Genomic DNA, 21,764 nt, shown 5'->3' with positions numbered 1-21,764 from the left:
TCCCAACACCACCACCAATCCTAACACCACCACCACTCCCAACACCACCACCACTCCCAACACCACCACCACTCCCAACACCACCACCACTCCCAACACCACCACCACTCCCAACACCACCACCACTCCCAACACCACCACCACTCCCAACACCACCACCACTCCCAACACCACCACCACTCCCAACACCACCACCAATCCTAACACCAACCACTCCCAACACCAACCACTCCCAACACCACTACCACTCCTAACACCACCACCACTCCCAACACCACCACCACTCCCAACACCACCACCACTCCCAACACCACCACCACTCCCAACACCACCACCACTCCCAACACCACCACCACTCCCAACACCACCACCACTCCCAACACCAACCACTCCCAACACCACCACCACTCCCAACACCACCACCACTCCCAACACCACCACCAATCCTAACACCAACCACTCCCAACACCAACCACTCCCAACACCACTACCACTCCTAACACCAAAACCACTCCCAACACCACCACCACTCCCAACACCACCACCACTCCCAACACCACCACCACTCCCAACACCAACACCACTCCCAACACCACCACCACTCCCAACACCACCACCACTCCCAACACCACCACCACCACTCCCAACACCACCACCACTCCCAACACCACCACCACTCCCAACACCACCACCACGACTCCCAACACCACCACCACCTCTCCCAACACCACCACCACTCCCAACACCACCACCACTCCCAACACCAACACAACTCCCAACACCACCACCACCACTCCCAACACCACCACAACTCCCAACACCACCACCACTCCCAACACCAACACCACCACCACTCCCAACACCACCACCACCACTCCCAACACCACCACAACTCCCAATACCACCACCACTCCCAACACCAACACCACTCCCAACACCACCACCACTCCCAACACCACCACCACTCCCAACACCACCACCACTCCCAACACCACCACCACTCCTAACACCACCACCACTCCCAACACGAACCACTCCCAACACCACCACCACTCCCAACACCACCACCACTCCCAACACCACCACCACTCCCAACACCACCAACACTCCCAACACCAACCACTCCCAACACCACCACCACTCCCAACACCAACCACTCCCAACACCACCACCACTCCCAACACCACCACCACTCCCAACACCACCACCACCACTCCCAACACCACCACCACTCCCAACACCACCACCACTCCCAACACCACCACCACTTCCAACACCACCACCACTCCCAACACCACCACCACTCCCAACACCACCAACACTCCCAACACCAACCACTCCCAACACCACCACCACTCCCAACACCAACCACTCCCAACACCACCACCACTCCCAACACCACCACCACTCCCAACACCACCACCACCACTCCCAACACCACCACCACTCCCAACACCACAACCACTCCCAACACCACCACCACCACTCCCAGCACCACCACCACTCCCAACACCACCACCACTCCCAACACCAACACCACTCCCAACACCACCACCACTCCCAACACCACCACCACCACCACTCCCAACACCACAACCACTCCCAACACCACCACCACTCCCAACAACAACACCACCACCAATCCCAACACCACCACCACTCCCAACACCACCACCACCACTCCTAACACCACCACCACTCCCAACACCACCACCACTCCCAACACCACCACCACTCCCAACACCACCACCACTCCCAACACCACAACCACTCCCAACACCACCACCACTCCTAACACCACCACCACTCCCAACACCACCACCACTCCCAACACTACCACCACTCCCAACACCACCACCACTCCCAACACCACCACCACTCCCAACACCACCACCACTCCTAACACCACAACCACTCCCAACACCACCACCTCCACTCCCAACACCACAACCACTCCCAACACCACCATTCCCAACACCACCACCACTCCCAACACCACCACCACTCCAAACACCACCACCACTCCCAACACCACCACCACTCCCAACACCACCACCACTCCCAACACCACCACCACTCCCAACACCATCACCACCACTCCCAACACCACCACCACTCCCAACACCACCACAACCACTCCCAACACCACCACCACCACTCCCAACACCAACACCACTCCCAACACCACCACCACTCCCAACACCACCACCACTCCCAACACCACCACCAGTCCCAACACCACCACCAATCCTAAAACCAACCACTCCCAACACCAACCACTCCCAACAGCACCACCACTCCTAACACCACCACCACTCCCATCACCACCACCACTCCCAACACCACCACCACTCCCAACACCACCACCACTCCCAACACCAACACCACTCCCAACACCACCACCACTCCCAACACCACCACCACTCCCAACACCAACCACTCCCAACACCACCACCACTCCTAACACCACCACCAGTCCCAACACCACCACCACTCCCAACACCACCACCAATCCTAACACCACCACTACTCCCAACACCACCACCGCTCCCAACACCACCACCACTCCCAACACCACCACCATTCCCAACACCACCACCACTCCCAACACCACCACCACTCCCAACACCAACCACTCCCAACACCACCACCACTCCCAACACCACCACCACTCCCAACACCACCACCACTCCCAACACCAACCACTCCCAACACCACCACCACTCCCAACACCACCACCACTCCCAACACCACCACCACTCCCAACACCACCACCACTCCCAACACCACCACCAATCCCAACACCACCACCACTCCCAACACCACCACCACTCCCAACACCACCACCACCACTCCCAACACCACCACCACCACTTCCAACACGACCACCACTCCCAACACCACCACCACCACTCCCAACACCACCTCCACCACTCCCAACACCACCACCACTCCCAACACCACCACCACTCCCAACATTAACACCACTACCAACACCAACACCACCACTCCCAACACCACCACAACTCCCAACACCACCACCACTCCCAACACCACCACCACTCCCAACACCACCACCATCACTCCCAACACCATCACAACTCCCAATACCACCACCACTCCCAACACCACCACCACTCCCAACACCACCACCACTCCCAACACCACCACCACTCCCAACACCACCACCACTCCCAACACCACCACCACTCCTAACACCACAACCACTCCCAACACGAACCACTCCCAACACCACCACCACTCCCAACACCACCACCACTCCCATCACCACCACCACTCCCAACACCAACCACTCCCAACACCACCACCACCACTCCCAACACCACCACCACTCCCAACACCACCACCACTCCCAACACCACCACCACCACTCCCAGCACCACCACCACTCCCAACACCACCACCATTCCCAACACCAACACCACTCCCAACACCACCACCACTCCCAACACCACCACCACCACCACTTCCAACATCACAACCACTCCCAACAAAACCACCACTCCCAACACCAACACCACCACCAATCCCAACACCACCACCACTCCCAACACCACCACCACCACTCCTAACACCACCACCACTCCCAACACCACCACCACTCCCAACACCACAACCAATCCCAACACCACTCCCAACACCACCACCACTCCCAACACCAACACCACTCCCAACACCACCACCACTCCCAACACCACCACCACTCCTAACACCACCACCACTCCCAACACCACAACCACTCCCAACACCACCACCACTCCCAACACCAACACCACTCCTAACACCACCACCACTCCCAACACCACAACCACTCCCAACACCACCACCACTCCCAATACCAACACCACCACCACTCCTAACACCACCACCACTCCCAACACCACCACCACTCCCAACACCACCACCACTCCCAACACCACCACCACCACTCCCAGCACCACCACCACTCCCAACACCACCACCATTCCCAACACCAACACCACTCCCAACACCACCACCACTCCCAACACCACCACCACCACCACTTCCAACATCACAACCACTCCCAACACCACCACCACTCCCAACACCAACACCACCACCAATCCCAACACCACCACCACTCCCAACACCACCACCACCACTCCTAACACCACCACCACTCCCAACACCACCACCACTCCCAACACCACCACAACCACTCCCAACACCACCACCACCACTCCCAACACCAACACCACTCCCAACACCACCACCACTCCCAACACCACCACCACTCCCAACACCACCACCAGTCCCAACACCACCACCAATCCTAAAACCAACCACTCCCAACACCAACCACTCCCAACACCACCACCACTCCTAACACCACCACCACTCCCAACACCACCACCACTCCCAACACCACCACCACTCCCAACACCACCACCACTCCCAACACCAACACCACTCCCAACACCACCACCACTCCCAACACCACCACCACTCCCAACACCAACCACTCCCAACACCACCACCACTCCTAACACCACCACCAGTCCCAACACCACCACCACTCCCAACACCACCACCAATCCTAACACCACCACCACTCCCAACACCACCACCGCTCCCAACACCACCACCACTCCCAACACCACCACCACTCCCAACACCACCACCACTCCCAACACCACCACCACTCCCAACACCAACCACTCCCAACACCACCACCACTCCCAACACCACCACCACTCCCAACACCACCACCACTCCCAACACCAACCACTCCCAACACCACCACCACTCCCAACACCACCACCACTCCCAACACCACCACCACTCCCAACACCACCACCACTCCCAACACCACCACCAATCCCAACACCACCACCACTCCCAACACCACCACCACTCCCAACACCACCACCACCACTCCCAACACCACCACCACCACTTCCAACACGACCACCACTCCCAACACCACCACCACCACTCCCAACACCACCTCCACCACTCCCAACACCACCACCACTCCCAACACCACCACCACTCCCAACACCAACACCACTACCAACACCACCACCACCACTCCCAACAGCACCACAACTCCCAACACCACCACCACTCCCAACACCACCACCACTCCCAACACCACCACCATCACTCCCAACACCATCACAACTCCCAACACCACCACCACTCCCAACACCACCACCACTCCCAACACCACCACCACTCCCAACACCACCACCACTCCCAACACCACCACCACTCCCAACACCACCACCACTCCTAACACCACAACCACTCCCAACACGAACCACTCCCAACACCACCACCACTCCCAACACCACCACCACTCCCATCACCACCACCACTCCCAACACCAACCACTCCCAACACCACCACCACCACTCCCAACACCACCACCACTCCCAACACCACCACCACTCCCAACACCACCACCACCACTCCCAGCACCACCACCACTCCCAACACCACCACCATTCCCAACACCAACACCACTCCCAACACCACCACCACTCCCAACACCACCACCACCACCACTTCCAACATCACAACCACTCCCAACACCACCACCACTCCCAACACCAACACCACCACCAATCCCAACACTACCACCACTCCCAACACCACCACCACCACTCCTAACACAAACACCACTCCCAACACCACCACCACTCCCAACACCACAACCAATCCCAACACCACAACCACTCCCAACACCACCACCACTCCCAACACCAACACCACTCCCAACACCACCACCACTCCCAACACCACCACCACTCCTAACACCACCACCACTCCCAACACCACAACCACTCCCAATACCACCACCACTCCCAACACCAACACCACTCCTAACACCACCACCACTCCCAACACCACAACCACTCCCAACACCACCACCACTCCCAATACCAACACCACCACCACTCCTAACACCACCACCACTCCCAACACCACCACCACTCCCAACACCACCACCACTCCCAACACCACCACCACCACTCCCAGCACCACCACCACTCCCAACACCACCACCATTCCCAACACCAACACCACTCCCAACACCACCACCACTCCCAACACCACCACCACCACCACTTCCAACATCACAACCACTCCCAACACCACCACCACTCCCAACACCAACACCACCACCAATCCCAACACCACCACCACTCCCAACACCACCACCACCACTCCTAACACCACCACCACTCCCAACACCACCACCACTCCCAACACCACAACCAATCCCAACACCACAACCACTCCCAACACCACCACCACTCCCAACACCAACACCACTCCCAACACCACCACCACTCCCAACACCACCACCACTCCTAACACCACCACCACTCCCAACACCACAACCACTCCCAACACCACCACCACTCCCAACACCAACACCACTCCTAACACCACCACCACTCCCAACACCACAACCACTCCCAACACCACCACCACTCCCAATACCAACACCACCACCACTCCTAACACCACCACCACTCCCAACACCACCACCACTCCAAACACCACCACCACTCCCAACACCACAACCACTCCCAACACCACAACCACTCCCAACACCACCACCACTCCTAACACCACCACCACTCCCAACACCACCACCACTCCCAACACTACCACCACTCCCAACACCAACACCATCACCACTCCTAACACCACCACCACTCCCAACACCACCACCACTCCCAACACCACCACCACTCACAACATCACAACCACTCCCAACACCACCACCACTCCCAACACCACAACCACTCCCAACACCACCACCACTCCCAACACCAACACCACTCCCAACACCACCACCACTCCCAACACCACCACCACTCCTAACACCACCACCACTCCCAACACCACAACCACTCCCAACACCACAACCACTCCCAACACCACCACCACTCCTAACACCACCACCACTCCCAACACCACAACCACTTCCAACACCACAACCACTCCCAACACCACCACCACTCCCAACACCAACACCACCACCACTCCTAACACCACAACCACTCCCAACACCACCACCACTCCCAACACCACCACCACTCCCAACACCACCACTCCCAACACCACCACCACTCCCAACACCACAACCACTCCCAACACCACCACCACTCCTAACACCACCACCACTCCCAACACCACCACCACTCCCAACACCACAACCACTCCCAACACCACCACCACTCCTAACACCACCACCACTCCCAACACCACCACCACTCCCAACACTACCACCACTCCCAACACCACCACCACTCCCAACACCACAACCACTCCCAACACCACCACCACTCCCAACACCACCACCACTCCCAACACCACCACCACCACTCCCAGCACCACCACCACTCCCAACACCACCACCATTCCCAACACCAACACCACTCCCAACACCACCACCACTCCCAACACCACCACCACCACCACTTCCAACATCACAACCACTCCCAACACCACCACCACTCCCAACACCAACACCACCACCAATCCCAACACCACCACCACTCCCAACACCACCACCACCACTCCTAACACCACTACCACTCCCAACACCACAACCAATCCCAACACCACAACCACTCCCAACACCACCACCACTCCCAACACCAACACCACTCCCAACACCACCACCACTCCCAACACCACCACCACTCCTAACACCACCACCACTCCCAACACCACAACCACTCCCAACACCACCACCACTCCCAACACCAACACCACTCCTAACACCACCACCACTCCCAACACCACAACCACTCCCAACACCACCACCACTCCCAATACCAACACCACCACCACTCCTAACACCACCACCACTCCCAACACCACCACCACTCCAAACACCACCACCACTCCCAACACCACAACCACTCCCAACACCACAACCACTCCCAACACCACCACCACTCCTAACACCACCACCACTCCCAACACCACCACCACTCCCAACACTACCACCACTCCCAACACCAACACCATCACCACTCCTAACACCACCACCACTCCCAACACCACCACCACTCCCAACACCACCACCACTCACAACACCACAACCACTCCCAACACCACCACCACTCCCAACACCACAACCACTCCCAACACCACCACCACTCCCAACACCAACACCACTCCCAACACCACCACCACTCCCAACACCACCACCACTCCTAACACCACCACGACTCCCAACACCACAACCACTCCCAACACCACAACCACTCCCAACACCACCACCACTCCTAACACCACCACCACTCCCAACACCACAACCACTTCCAACACCACAACCACTCCCAACACCACCACCACTCCCAACACCAACACCACCACCACTCCTAACACCACAACCACTCCCAACACCACCACCACTCCCAACACCACCACCACTACCAACACCACCACTCCCAACACCACCACCACTCCCAACACCACAACCACTCCCAACACCACCACCACTCCTAACACCACCACCACTCCCAACACCACCACCACTCCCAACACCACAACCACTCCCAACACCACCACCACTCCTAACACCACCACCACTCCCAACACCACCACCACTCCCAACACTACCACCACTCCCAACACCACCACCACTCCCAACACCACAACCACTCCCAACACCACCACCACTCCCAACACCACCACCACTCCCAACACCACAACCACTCCCAACACCACCACCACTCCCAACACCACCACCACTCCCAACACCACCACCACTCCCAACACCACCACCACTCCCAACACCACAACCACTCCCAACACCACCACCACTCCTAACACCACCACCACTCCCAACACCACCACCACTCCCTACACTACCACCACTCCCAACACCACCACCACTCCCAACACCACCACCACTCCCAACACCACCACCACTCCCAACACCACCACCACTCCCAACACCACAACCACTCCCAACACCACCACCACTCCCAACACCACCACCACTCCCAACACCACCACCACTCCCAACACCACCACCACTCCCAACACCAAAACCACTCCCAACACCACCACCACTCCCAACACCACCACCACTCCCAACACCACCACCACTCCCAACACCACCACCACTCCCAACACCACCACCACTCCCAACACCACCACCACTCCCAACACCACCACCACCACTCCCAACACCACCACCACCACTCCCAACACCACCACCACTCCTAACACCACAACCACTCCCAACACCACCACCACCACTCCCAACACCAACACCACTAACAACACCACCACCACTCCCAACACCACCACCACTCCCAACACCACCACCACTCTCAACACCACCACCACTCCCAACACCACCACCACTCCCAACACCACCACCACTCTCAACACCACCACCACTCCCAACACCACCACCACTCCCAACACCACCACCATTCCCAACACCACCACCACTCTCAACACCTCCACCACTCCCAACACCACCACCACTCCCAACACCACCACCACTCCCAACACCACCACCACTCTCAACACCACCACCACTCCCAACACCACCACCACTCCCAACACCACCACCACTCCCTACACCACCTCCACTCCCAACACCACCACCACTCCCAACACCACCACCACTCCCAACACCACAACTACTCCCAACACCACCACCACTCCCAACACCACCACCACTCCCAACACCACCACCACTCCCAACACCACAACCACTCCCAACACCACCACCACTCCCAACACCAACACCACTCCCAACACCACCACCACTCCCAACACCACCACCACTCCTAACACCACCACCTCTCCCAACACCACAACCACTCCCAACACCACAACCACTCCCAACACCACCACCACTCCTAACACCACCACCACTCCCAACACCACAACCACTTCCAACACCACAACCACTCCCAACACCACCACCACTCCCAACACCAACACCACCACCACTCCTAACACCACAACCACTCCCAACACCACCACCACTCCCAACACCAACACCACCACCACTCCTAACACCACAACCACTCCCAACACCACCACCACTCCCAACACCACCACTCCCAACACCACCACCACTCCCAACACCACAACCACTCCCAACACCACCACCACTCCCAACACCACCACCACTCCCAACACCACCACCACTCCCAACACCACAACCACTCCCAACACCACCACCACTCCCAACACCACAACCACTCCCAACACCACCACCACTCCTAACACCACCACCACTCCCAACACCACCACCACTCCCAACACTACCACCACTCCCAACACTACCACCACTTCCAACACCACCACCACTCCCAACACCACCACCACTCTTAACACCACAACCACTCCCAACACCACCACCACCACTCCCAACACCACCACCACTCCCAACACCACCACCACTCCCAACACCACCACCACTCCCAACACCACCACCACTCCCAACACCACCACCACTCCCAACACCACCACCACTCCCAACACCACAACCACTCCCAACACCACAACCACCACTCCTAACACCACCACCACTGCTAACACCACAACCACTCCCAACACCACCACCACCACTCCCAACACCAACACCACTAACAACACCACCACCACTCCCAACACCACCACCACTCCCAACACCACCACCACTCTCAACACCACCACCACTCCCAACACCACCACCACTCCCAACACCACCACCACTCCCAACACCACCACCACTCCCAACACCACCACCACTCTCAACCCCACCACCACTCCCAACACCACCACCACTCCCAACACCACCACCACTCCCAACACCACCACCACTCTCAACACCACCACCACTCCCAACACCACCACCACTCCCAACACCACCACCACTCCCAACACCAACACTTCGTGGTAAGTAGTGGAATTTATATCAATTCTTGAGCTGTAGTTGACCCCATACCCATCTTGTAAGTGGTAGTGGACACCATACCCATCCTGTGGGCGTTAGTGGACCCCATACAAATCCTGTGGGTGGTACTGGACCCCATACCCATCTTGCAGGTAGTTTTGGACCCCATGCTCATCTTGTAGGTGGTAGTGGACCCCATACTTATTCTGTGGGTGGTAGTGGACCCCCTTACTTATCCTGTGGGGTGGTAGTGGACCCCATGCCCATCCTGTGGGTGGTAGTGGACCCCATACCCATCGTATGGATGGTACTGGACTCCATACCCATCTTGTAGGTGGTAGTGGACCCCACACCCATTCTGTGGGTGGTGGTGATCCCATACCCATCCTGTAGGTGGTAGTGGACCCCTTACCCATTCTGTGGGTGGTAGTGATCCCATACCCATCCTGTAGGTGGTAGTGGACCCCATACCTATCTTGTTGGCGGTAATGGACCCCATAAGAATTCTGTGGATGGTAGTAGACCCCATAAACATCCTGCGGGTTGTAGTGGACCCCCATACCTATCCAAAAGGTGGTAGTGGACCCCCATACCTATCCAAAAGGTGGTAGTGGACCCTATACCTGTCCAAAAGGTGGTAGATGGCCCAATGCCTATCCTTTTAGGTGGTATAGTGGATCCCATAAGCATCGTGTGACTTGTTTTGGACCGTATATCCATCCTGTTTGCAGTATCATTACTCTATTACTATCTCATCTATCCTTATCTTAATTATGATATTTGTGATTTGGGTTCTACTACCCAAAATCATCTACGTCCTCTAATTACTCAACACAAAGCTGCAGTTAGAGCAATATCTAACTCTGACCCCAGACAGCACTCGGTACCCTTACTCGAATCTTTGAACATGTTAGATATTAAGTCACTGCACATCCTCTCACGTGTACTCAATATATTTAAGACTCAGAACTGTAATGCCAATCCTGACCTTAACAGTTTCCTAGAAGGTTGTAACAGAACCCATGAGCACCACACCAGAAACAAATTCCTATTTGATATTCCAAGAGAGCGCCTTAACCAAACTAGAAATGCTCTACAAATCAAGGGACCCAGAATGTGGAGTGTCCTTCCCAATCATGTCAAAGGCTGTACCTCTCTCAACCAGTTTAAGAGAAAAACTAAGTACTATTCATAATAAACTCCATGTAACTTACCTTACCCCCTAAATGTCAACCTATGTCTTGCTATTAAATGAACAAATCCACAAGGGCCGTGACGGGGATTCGAACCTGCGTCCGGGAGCATTTGTGGATTTGTTGATTTGATGCATCACGTTAGTGTGATCTCTGTGTGTGGTATGTCTTGCTATTTTCAAATAATACTGTTTGTTGACCAGGTTGTATAATTGCTGATTTCTGCCATGTTCCCCCCTCCCCCCACTTTTTTTCCCTATTTCAACACAATCTTTACTTTAATCTCAGTTATTTTTTTTTGAGATATATACAAGAGTTGTTACATTCTTGTACAGCCACTAGTACGCGTAGCGTTTCGGGCAGGTCTCTGGAATACGATCCCCGCCGCGAAGATTCGTTTTTTTCATCCAAGTACACATTGTACTGTTGCGTTAAACAGAGGCTACAGTTAAGGAATTGCGCCCAGTAAATCCTCCCCGGCCAGGATACGAACATATGACATAGCGCTCGCGGAACGCCAGGCGGGTGTCTTACCACTACACCACGGAGACTGTAACGTGTAGTGGTGTAGTGTAGTGTAGTGGTAACATATTGCTAGCACATATAAGAAGACAGCAATGATCTCAATAGTAAAGTTGATTAGATTAAGTACATAAAGATTGGGAGATTGGATAACATTAGATACAGAGCAATTTTAAAGCACAGAGTAGAAAACTGTGAAGATGAAATTAGATACTTAATTATAATAATTAAATTTTAAATGTTTTCCATCCCGGAACGCTTTGTGTAATAGTGGCTTTAGGCATTGTATGTACTAGCTCTATCTATAAATTCATCAATATTTGTATCACACCTTGTATGTATGTACTTTACCTGAATAAACATTTGATTTTTTTGAATTTGAAGTAGTAATAATAAACTTTTAAAAATTAATATACTTAATAAACTAATAGTGCTTATTATAATTATAAATCCCATACCCAACCTGTTGGCAATAGTGGACCCAGTATACTCATTCTGTTGGTAATAGTGGTCCCCCATGCCCATCTTGTGGGCGGTAATGGACCCCATACCCATCCTGTGGACGGTATTGGACCCCATACCCATTCTATGGGCGATATTGAACCCAATACCCCATCATGTGGGCGGTATTGAACCCAATACCCATCCTGAGGGCGGTATTGGACCCAATACCTATCCTGTGGGTGGTAGTGGACCCCATACCCATCCTGTGGGCGGTAGTGTACCCCATGCAAATCCTGTGGGCGGAAGTGGACCCCGTACGCGTTCTGTGGGTGGTAGTGACCCCATACCCATCCTGTGGGTAGTAGTGGACCCCCCCCCCCAATACCCATCTTGTGAGTGGTTGTCGACCCAATACCCATCATGTAGGCGGTAGTGGACCCCATACTCATTTTGTGGGTGGTAGTGGCGCATATACCCATCCTGTGGATGGACATGACCCTCATACCCACCCAGTAGACGGTAGTGGACCCCCATACCAATCCTATGGATGATAGTGGTCCCCATCCTGTCGGCGGTAGTAGACCTTCCTGTGGATGATAATGGTCCCTAAACCCATTCTGTGGGCGGTAGTGGACCCCATACCTATCCTGTGGGCGGTACTGGACCTCATAAACATATTGTGGGCGGTAATGAACCCATGCCCATCCCGTGGGTGGTACAGGATTCTATACACATCCTGTATGAGGCAGTGGAGGATTTACCCATCCTTTTGGCGAAAGTGGACCCACTACCCACCCAGAGGGCGGTAGAGGACCCCAGACGCGTCCTATGGGTGGTAGTTAACCCCATACCCATCCTGTAGGCGGTAGTAGACGATATTCTCATCCTGTCGGTGGTAGTTAAGTATATACTTATTCCGTGGACGGTACTGTACCCTATTCACATGCTGTGGGCGGCAATGGAGGCCATACCCATCCTGTGGGTGGTAGTAGAGGCAATTTCCATCCTGTGGGTGATTGTGGTCCCCATACCCATCCTGTGGATTGTATAGTGGACGCCATACACATCCTTTGGGCGGAAGTGGAACATATACTGTTATGATCTCAGCCTGCAGGAGAAACGAGTCTCCCTCCTTGAGAGTTATTCATCAAGCCTGACCTGATTAGAAGGTCTAGCAAATATTGAGGTGATAACACATATGTAAAATAGTTGCTTGGATATATATAACAATTTGAGATTATGGGCAATGAAGAAGAAAACAGATAAATGACTGGCTAGGAGATGTGAACATTTTGCTGGAGGCGTGAGGCTCGTTACCGGAGGGCTTTGACCTCACTTGAGTGCCAGACATCGCAGGGGAAAGCCGCGCTCCGTTGAGCTCCCGTCAGAAGGGAACCCCTAGTGATATATCTCGAAGAGAAGAGAAGTGTGCAGACGTACCAGCTGTGGAATCGAGCTGGGAACGTTGTGGTCTCATGTCCTGGTCGACGAAGTGTTTATTAAACCGCCCCAAGGCATTATCGTGGGCCGTGGAAGTGCCCTGACCAAGCTTCGTCAGAGGGAGGAGCGCCCTCGACCAGACAATCTGTGGTAAGCATGATATACGCCAGTTCATAGTGATTGCGTGTAGTTGGCCGTGTGCCCAGCGATAGTAGCAATGTTTATTGATAAGTTAGACATGTTTTCATAAGGCAGAAGGCCTGAAATAAGAGAGTGGAGAGGGAGGAACACGGAGCGACATCCATCCCCTCTGAGCGCTGGCAGGCAACTGAGGGAGCCCGGCTCCTGCCGGTGGAAGACCCTCCCAGCGTGAGTGAGGACCGCCGCCAGGCGAGGTGGAGTATGGACCCGCCCAAAACGGGGGAGTCCACTCTCACTGTATGTAGAGGACAGATAGAGGTTTGAGGCAAACATATTGTGTGATTATTTTTCTTTATGTGTTAAAGGGGAAACATTTTTATTGGAGTGTCGATGGGTTGCAGGTTTGTCTTTGGGAAAGAAGTTGCTGAGAACTTCGAAGCCAGCACAGAGGGAGTAGTTGATGAGACTCCAAGGTAGTGGAACAGAGCACCTCGAGCTGTGAGAAGCAGTTAAGAGGAGTGCCACGTGCTTCTGTAGAGGTGGTGAAGCACCATAGTTGCTCGAGGGAACTGCATGGTGTAGCAGCCAAGAGAGCTGTGGAGGACCCTAGCAGAAGGGTGAAGCACCGTAGTTGCTCAAGGAAACTTCATGATAGCAGCCTGGAGGAGCTGCAGAGGATCCTGGTAGTGAAGCCCGGAAGAACCTGAAGATATCAGGGTAGTGAACTTCCAGAGGTGGAAGGGAAGTTCTGGTGGATTACTTGTAGGGAGTTGATAGTATTTGGTTGTCATTAGCGTGCATGATGCAGCGAGAGGTGAGTGACTGTTTGCATTCTTATGTCAAGGAGTGTTTTATACTGAAGTTTAGAGTTGCAGGCGTAGGCTGGATTACCGACAGATGTATGCGTTCTAGGACTGATAGAGTGATCGATTGATCATTGCGGTGTAGCAAGGAACATTTATGCTGATATATGTTATTGCATTCACATGCTGATTTTCACTGTACACATTTATAGATATATATATATATATATATATATATATATATATATATATATATATATATATATATATATATATATATATATATATATATATTCCTCTTGTTGATAGTGCAACAGTGTATGTAGACTTGATCTACTTGAGGAGGGTGATAATATCAGGTGGTGAACCAGGAGATAGGATACCACTTGATAAGCTGATGATAGAGTTCTGATGGTGTTGGAGTGCAACCTGATTGTAATAATATAGAGTATAGGATTCATTATTATTATATGTGTGTATGTACTGTGTATGTGCTTTGTCCAGAAAATGTATTCCAATTTACTGGTGTTTGCCCTTGTCTTAGTGAGGCTTCCCATGAAATAGTACAGAAGAAGAGAGAGAGAGAGAAAGAACCAAGAACCACTGCTGTGGACAGGGTAGAAGGTAATACTAGTAAGTCATAGGGGATTCAGGAAATCATATCTCATAAGGAGAGAGTGGGGAGTCACAGCGGCTCGAGTGGGTGTGTACATGTGACAACGAGGCTAAGTGTTGGAGCTGCATCCCCTAAACATGTGACGTTGAGCCCCTCTCCAAGAGCCAGAATCGCCAAGGGTGATCTCCTAGTGAGGTATAAGCACTCTACCGAGTTGTGGGTTGGGTTGTCCGTAGAGAAGGATCAACGACGACAACACCACCAACAAACAGTACTATAATAATACCCATCCATTGGGCAGTAGTGGACCCCATACTCATTCTGCATGCAGTAGTGGACGCTATACTCATCCTGTGGGAGCTAGAGGACGATTAACCCATCTAGTAGGTGGTAGTGAACCCCATACCCATCCTATGGGTAGTTGTTGGGCCCAGACCCATCCTACAAGTGGTATGCACCCCTTACCCACCTAACAGGTGGAAGTGGGCCCTATACCCATCCTAAAGTAGAGAGTACACACTATACCATCCTAAAGTAGGTAATAGACACTATACCATCCTAAAGTAGGTAGTAGACACTATACCATCCTAAAGTAGGTAGTAGACACTATACCATCCTGTTTGCAATAGTTTACCCCAGAGATATTCCAACGGAACATCGTTTTCTGTTGACGTTCCTACACCTATTCTTTAAAGATTTTTAAAGCACAAACTAGTATATATAATATTGATTGGCGAAGCACTTTTATTTTATGTAATAAATTATAGTGCTTATTATAATTTACTAAGAAGAACTAATATTTCACAAAACAAAACTACGAGCCTTCAATAGGATGTAGCTGATCTGTAATATTATAAGAGCATGGGCAATAGTAGGTCAATTCCACTACACATGTGGGACATGAAAACTACAATTTTCATTATAATTGAACCAATCACGACTATTCTGCTGTCTACGGCGATGGACGGGTACTGTGAGACGTAAATTGGTACGTGAGGAAGAGTTTGGGCCTTGAAAATAATATAACTGGGAATATACCACATATGTACTAATTCATCAGCAAAATATTTCCTATAAGCAATAAGTCATTTATGCGCGGTCTTGTGCGAGAGCGTGAAGCAGGGTCCAGAGTGGTGTGAGTAGCGGATCCAGGGTGGTGTGTGTGGTGGGGTCCAGGGTGGTGTGTGGCAGAGTCCAGGGTGATGTGTGACTAGCAGGGTCCAGGGTGGTGTGTGTGTCGGGGTCCAGGGTGGTGTGTGTGGTGGGGTCCAGGGTGGTGTGTGTGGTGGGGTCCAGGGTGGTGTGTGTGGTGGGGTCCAGGGTGGTGAGTGGCAGAGTCCAGGGTGATGTGTGACTAGCAGGGTCCAGGGTGGTGTGTGTGTCGGGGTCCAGGGTGGTGAGTGTGGCAGGGTCCAGGGTGGTGTGTGTGTGTCGGGGTCTAGGGTGGTGTGTGGCAGGGTCCAGGTGTATGTGGCAGGGTCTAGCGCGGTGTATGAGGCAGGGTCCAGGGTTATCTTGAGATGATTTCGAGGCTTTAGTGTCCCGCGGCCCGGTCCTCGACCAGGCCTCCACCCCCAGGAAGCAGCACGTGACAGCTGACTAACACCCAGGTACCTATTTTACTGCTAGGTAACAGGGGCATAAGATGAAAGAAACTGTCCAATGATTCTCGCCGGCGCGTGGGATCAAACCCGGGACCAAAGGATCACAAGTCCAGCGTGCTGTCCGCTCGGCCGACCGGCTCCCCATAAAGTGGTGAGTGTGGCGGGGTCCAGGGTGGTGAATGTGTCGGTGTCCAGGGTGGTGTGTGAGGCAGGGTCCAGGGTGGAGTGTGTGACAGGGGCCAGGGTGGTGTGTGTGGCAGAGTTCAGGGTGGTGAATGTGGCAAGGTCCAGGGTGGTGAGTGTGGTGGGGTCCAGGGGTGGTGTGGTTGGCAGGGTCTAAGGTGGTGTGTGTGGCAGGGTCCAGGGTGGTGTGTGTGGCAGGGTCAAGGGTGGTGTGTGTGACAGGGTCCAGGGTGATGTGTGTGTCAAGGTCCAGGGTGATGTGTGTGGCAGGGTCCAGGGTTGTGTGTGGCACGGTTAAGGGTAGTGTGTGTGGCAGGGTCCAGTGTGGTGTGTGGCAGGGTCCAGGATGGTGTGTGACTGGCAGGGTCCAGGGTGGTGTGTGTGGCAGGGTCTAGGGTGGTGTAAGTGTGGAATCGTCCAGGGTGGTGTGTGTGGCAGGGTCCAGGGTGGTGTGTGTCGCATCGTCCAGGGTGGTGAGTGTGGCAGGGTCCAGGGTGGTGTGTGTGGCAGGGTCCAGGGTGGTGTGTGTGGCATCGTCCAGGGTTGTGAGTGTGGCAGGGTCAAGGGTGGTGTGTGTGGCAGGGTCCAGGGTGGTGTGTGTGGCAGGGTCCAGGGTGGTGTGTGTGGCAGGGTCCAGGGTGTGGTGTGTAGCAGGGTCCAGGGTGGTGTGTGTGGCAGGGTCAAGGGAGGTGTGTGTGTGGCGGGGTAATGGGTGGTGTGTGTGGCAGGGTCCAGGGGGATGTGTGTGTGTGTATCAGGGTCCAGAGAATTGCGTGTGACAGGGTCCAGGGTGGAGTGTGTGGCGGGGTCCAGGGTGGTGTGTGTGGCAGGGTCCACGGTGGTGTGTGTGTGTGGCAGGGTCCAAGGTGGTGTGTGTGGCGGGGTCCAGGGTGGTGTGTGTGGCGGGATCCAAGGTGGTGTGTACTAGGGTCCAGGATGGTGTGTGTGGCAGGGTCCAGGTGTGTGCGGCAGGGTGTGGCAGGGTCCAGGGTGGAGTGTGTGGCAGTGGCCAGGGTGGTGTGTGTGGCAGGGTCCAGGGTGGTGTGTGTGGCAGGGTCTAGGGTGGTGTGTGTGACAGGGGCCAGGGTGGTGTGTGTGGCAGAGTCCAGGGTGGTGAGAGTGGCAGGGTCCAGGGTGGTGTGTTTGACAGGGTCCAGGGTGTTGTGTGTGGCGGGGTCCAGGGTGGTGTGTTTGACAGGGTCCAGGGTGGTGTGTGTGACAGGGGCCAGGGTGGTGTGTATGTGGCAGAGTCCAGGGTGGTGAGTGTGGCAGGGTCCAGGGTGGTGAGTATGGTGGAGCCCAGGGTGGTGTGTTTGGCAGTGTCCAAGGGTGGTGTGTGTGGCAGGGTCTAGGGTGGTGTGTGCGGCAGGGTCAAGGGTGGAGTGTGTGACAGGGTCCAGGGTGATGTGTGTGGCAAGGTGCAGGGTGGTGTGTGTGGCAGGATCCAGAGTGGTGTGTGTGGCAGGGTCCAGGGTAGTGTGTTTGACAGGGTCCAGGGTGTTGTGTGTGTGGCAGGGTCCAGGGTCAGTTGTGTGTGGAGGGGTCCAGGGTGGTGTGTGTGGCGGGGTCCAGGGTGGTGTGTGTGGTGGGGTCCAGGGTGGTGAGTGGCAGAGTCCAGGGTGATGTGTGACTAGCAGGGTCCAGGGTGGTGTGTGTGTCGGGGTCCAGGGTGGTGAGTGTGGCAGGGTCCAGGGTGGTGTGTGTGTGTCGGGGTCCAGGGTGGTGTGTGGCAGGGTCCATGTGTATGTGGCAGGGTCTAGCGCGGTGTATGAGGCAGGGTCCAGGGTTATCTTGAGGTTATATTGAGATGATTTCGGGGCTTTAGTGTCCCGCGGCCCGGTCCTCGACCAGGCCTCCACCCCCAGGAAGCAGCCCGTGACAGCTGACTAACACCCAGGTACCTATTTTACTGCTAGGTAACAGGGGCATAAGATGAAAGAAACTGTCCAATGATTCTCGCCGGCGCGTGGGATCAAACCCGGGACCACAGGATCACAAGTCCAGCGTGCTGTCCGCTCGGCCGACCGGCTCCCCATAAAGTGGTGAGTGTGGCGGGGTCCAGGGTGGTGAATGTGTCGGTGTGCAGGGTGGTGTGTGTGGCAGGGCCCAGGGTGGAGTGTGTGACAGGGGCCAGGGTGGTGTGTGTGGCAGGGTCCAGGGTTGTGTGTGGCACGGTTAAGGGTAGTGTGTGTGGCAGGGTCCAGTGTGGTGTGTGGCAGGGTCCAGGATGGTGTGTGACTGGCAGGGTCCAGGGTGGTGTGTGTGGCAGGGTCTAGGGTGGTGTAAGTGTGGAATCGTCCAGGGTGGTGTGTGAGGCAGGGTCCAGGGTGGTGTGTGTCGCATCGTCCAGGGTGGTGAGTGTGGCATGGTCAAGGGTGGTGTGTGACTGGCAGGGTCCAGGGTGGTGTGTGTGGCAGGGTCCAGGGTTGTGTGTGGCACGGTTAAGGGTAGTGTGTGTGGCAGGGTCCAGTGTGGTGTGTGGCAGGGTCCAGGATGGTGTGTGACTGGCAGGGTCCAGGGTGGTGTGTGTGGCAGGGTCTAGGGTGGTGTAAGTGTGGAATCGTCCAGGGTGGTGTGTGTGGCAGCGTCCAGGGTGGTGTGTGTCGCATCGTCCAGGGTGGTGAGTGTGGCAGGGTCCAGGGTGGTGTGTGTGGCAGGGTCCAGGGTGGTGTGTGTGGCATCGTCCAGGGTTGTGAGTGTGGCAGGGTCAAGGGTGGTGTGTGTGGCAGGGTCCAGGGTGGTGTGTGTGGCAGGATCCAGGGTGGTGTGTGTGGCAGGGTCCAGGGTGTGGTGTGTAGCAGGGTCCAGGGTGGTGTGTGTGGCAGGGTCAAGGGAGGTGTGTGTGTGGCGGGGTAATGGGTGGTGTGTGTGGCAGGGTCCAGGGGGATGTGTGTGTGTGTATCAGGGTCCAGAGAATTGCGTGTGACAGGGTCCAGGGTGGAGTGTGTGGCGGGGTCCAGGGTGGTGTGTGTGGCAGGGTCCACGGTGGTGTGTGTGTGTGGCAGGGTCCAAGGTGGTGTGTGGCGGGGTCCAGGGTGGTTTGTGTGTGGCGGGGTCCAAGGTGGTGTGTACTAGGGTCCAGGATGGTGTGTGTGGCAGGGTCCAGGTGTGTGCGGCAGGGTGTGGCAGGGTCCAGGGTGGAGTGTGTGGCAGTGGCCAGGGTGGTGTGTGTGGCAGGGTCCAGGGTGGTGTGTGTGGCAGGGTCTAGGGTGGTGTGTGTGACAGGGGCCAGGGTGGTGTGTGTGTGGCAGAGTCCAGGGTGGTGAGTGTGGCAGGGTCCAGGGTGGTGTGTTTGACAGGGTCCAGGGTGTTGTGTGTGGCGGGGTCCAGGGTGGTGTGTTTGACAGGGTCCAGGGTGGTGTGTGTGACAGGGGCCAGGGTGGTGTGTGTGGCAGAGTCCAGGGTGGTGAGTGTGGCAGGGTCCAGGGTGGTGAGTATGGTGGAGCCCAGGGTTGTGTGTTTGGCAGTGTCCAAGGGTGGTGTGTGTGGCAGGGTCTAGGGTGGTGTGTGCGGCAGGGTCAAGGGTGGCGTGTGTGACAGGGTCCAGGGTGATGTGTGTGGCAAGGTGCAGGGCAGGATCCAGAGTGGTGTGTGTGGCAGGGTCCAGGGTAGTGTGTTTGACAGGGTCCAGGGTGTTGTGTGTGAGGCAGGGTCCAGGGTCAGTTGTGTGTGGAGGGGTCCAGGGTGTTGTGTGTGGAGGGGTCCAGGGTGGTGTGTGTGAGGCTGGGTCCAGGGTGGTGTGTGTGGCAGGGTCCAGGGTCAGTTGTGTAGCAGGGTACAGGGTGGTGTGTGTGGCAGGGTCCAAGGTGGTGTGTGTAGCAGGGTCCAGGGTGGTGTGTGACTGACAGGGTCCAGGGTGGTGTGTGTGGCAGGGTCCAAGGTGGTGTGTGTAGCAGGGTC

Source organism: Procambarus clarkii, chromosome 26 (assembly GCF_040958095.1).
Source record: "Procambarus clarkii isolate CNS0578487 chromosome 26, FALCON_Pclarkii_2.0, whole genome shotgun sequence".
Classification (NCBI taxonomy): domain Eukaryota; kingdom Metazoa; phylum Arthropoda; class Malacostraca; order Decapoda; family Cambaridae; genus Procambarus; species Procambarus clarkii.
The sequence above is the reverse complement of the archived record's forward strand: the minus strand, read 5'-3'. Positions refer to the sequence as shown.